Raw genomic sequence first — 3,012 nt, forward strand, 5'->3', positions numbered from 1 at the left:
TTATCAGACAATTACTGACAAATTTCCGGGTGATAACGAAAGCGAAAGTAAAGGCTTACTGGGCGCTCTGTTATGAAATTTAGTGGGTATCATGCAGGGCTATAGAGCGGTTGACCCTAGTCTGGACTATAGATCTAGAGCGGTTGACCCTAGTGCGCCCTCTTCGAAAAAGCGCTAACTTTGCGAACATTCACCCTACTTGTGTGAAAAACAATAAAATAAGTGAACTCTTTTTGGCTGAATGAACTATCTCTTGGACCTTCCGGTTAACGTGTACATAGATACTGAGACTACGTGCGCGTTTCCGTGTACGTAAACCCTGAGGCTACGCGCCCGGTTACCGTGTATGTAGACACTCCATAATCATTTTTTTTTACCCTCCGTGGATAGGCTACGACAAGAAGCTTTCCTCGAAAAAGATTGGACTTGCCCGATACCACAAATAGGCCTAACTTTGTTATACTTTTTACTTCCTTTTCCAGTATCGAATATCATTCCAATAACAAAGACCGTACGAATTATAGGCCCAGCAAGCTCCTTAATTGAGGCAATGATCATTACTATCATTGATTGAGGTCAAGGCCTAGCAATATTAATACCATAGCCTATGTCTAGATTCTATGCCTGCCCTAGCCTAGGTTAGGCCTCTGAACAGTCCCCCCCCCACCCCTCCCCCTACCTACAGCCAACGTACATGAAGTATGATCTTTGGTACAATCTGGATATTTTGGCCGCTTATCTTTTAAATAAAAGTTGAGACGATTCTTGAGTGGAAACAGTTCTTGAATCGGCAGATATGATCTGTCTACCTATCTATCTATCTATCTATCTATCTATCTATCTATCTATCTATCTATCTATCTATCTTTCTATCTTTTTTCTATTAAAAGCAACCTAGCCTAGGCTTGAGGCTGGAAGTCTTTAATTTTGACATTCAACTCGAGATCTTGCTTCAGTGGGGGCTGCAGTTTGTCACAGGCCCACTTTAATAAGTCACAGGCTCAGTTTGTCACACAATTTCATTTAACTATTTGAGTGAGTAGCCTATTGACGACAGTCATTACAGCACTTAAACTCTGATAGTTGTAACTTAATTAAGTTTTTTTAAAATTCTCCACCTTCAAATTGTTTTGTAGAGATAGTCCCTCTAAAAATGTCAATTCAGCTTGTGTTGTACAATATATTTCTTCCTTTTAGTATTTAGATAAAAGCAGATTGCTCTATAAAATTTCAACAATATGAATATTTTTGTTAAAAACAATTGAAAAATAAAATTCGATTCATACAATCATGCATTCAATCATTCATTCATTGATTACTCTTTTTGAGAGTGTCAGTGCGATAAGCCTTAAATTCTTATATCATGCAGGGAAAGTCGAGGCCTGGCATTCTTCCTTTCCAGGTTCCTAAACACCAAATACTAATTTAAAGATCAGCATGCAGGTTGTCCTCTGCAGAACACCCTCATATTTTTTTCACGGAGGGTTTCTGCGCACGCTTTGATTTATCATTCTTTTTAAGAACTCTGCATCTATAGTTAAGTCTTTAGGGGGGTGTTTTACTGTCGATAATTTCAACCCAGGATGTCACTCTCTGCTGATACGTAGAGTGTAGAGTCTAGTATAAAATGTTGCTTACAAGAATCCCGAAGGCCAACGACGGCGAACATATTATATACCATCGGATCCAATCTGTTCAACCCTTCTCACCATACAGGCAGATTTTAGTCCATGATCTAAGATTGTAAACAACATTTTAAGAACGCATGCGTTTAAGAATCTTCTTCCAATTTATATGTGCTCTTCAAAGGCTAAATTCTGATCTATCTGAAAGTGTTTCTAAACACTAAATATAATTCTCAAAATCTTCTGAACGCCAAAATCGCTTCCTTCAGGATTGCGAAATGTAATCGAAGGTGAAATACTCGTGTATCTAGTATCGCAACCTAATAAATCTGAAAAATGACATCAGCTACTGTTAATATCCGAATACATGTATTTCTCCCAGTAGGCCTATTTGTAACTTTCGGAGTCGGAAGAGTGTCTATTACCATAGAAAACATCTTCTTGCAGATGCTTCCCCACGGTTAAAAAGTATTTTGATATGTGATTTATATATGCCTTATTTATGTGGTTTGTATGGCTTTGCCACCATCAGTATTATAATGCAGGACTAGATCTAGAGTAGATTCTAACCGCTAAGTTCACTTGACTCGGCACTTTTTCGCCTTCCTCCTGTTCCATCGCTGGAGGCTGGAGGCGGAGGACCAGATCTAGTCTAGAGACTAGATCTCTAGATCTAGAATCTAGATCTAGAAGATCTAATATATATTATTAGCATTTTAATAGGTTATATTGGGCATTATTTCATTAAGATTTTTAAAAAAATCAGAGTTAAGCGCATCTAGTATAGTATAGATTCTAGAATCTAGAATGATGATTTCCTTTAGTCATGCTTTTGTCAGGCGTTTTTCAGTCTTAGTTTCTAAGTCATTTTTTAGGCATTCACTTTGGTCCCTAACCTAGAACCCTAACCCTACTCTAGATCTAACCCTAACCCTAACCCTGACCCTAACCTAACCCTGACCCTAACCCTAACCCTGAAAAACGCACAAAATTAAACGTGGGAATCTTATAAGTAACAATCTAGACTCTAGTTTCGGTTTAATTTCTTCTCTGTTGGTTTGATAATAGAGCTTTTGCCAAACGCAGTGGCTACGTTCACGGCGCCGTGAACGTAGTCTGCAGGCTAGGTTCACGGCGCCGTGAACGTAGTCTGCAGGCTAGTTTCACGGCGCCACGGCACTCAAGCTTCGTTTAGATGGAGTGTCCACTGCCGGTTTAAGACATGATGCGGGAGAAATTTTGAAATTCGTTAAGAAGAAGAAACTAAGCTTACAAATGTTGTAGCATCATTGGGAAGCATCAATATAAAAAGAGTGGAGAATTAACTTATTAAGTCATGAAGTAAAATTTTGAAAATTCTTTTGTGTTACTATGGTAACGCCTGCCA

The sequence above is a fragment of the Aplysia californica genome, unplaced genomic scaffold (genome assembly GCF_000002075.1).
Source record: "Aplysia californica isolate F4 #8 unplaced genomic scaffold, AplCal3.0 scaffold00106, whole genome shotgun sequence".
Taxonomy (NCBI): domain Eukaryota; kingdom Metazoa; phylum Mollusca; class Gastropoda; order Aplysiida; family Aplysiidae; genus Aplysia; species Aplysia californica.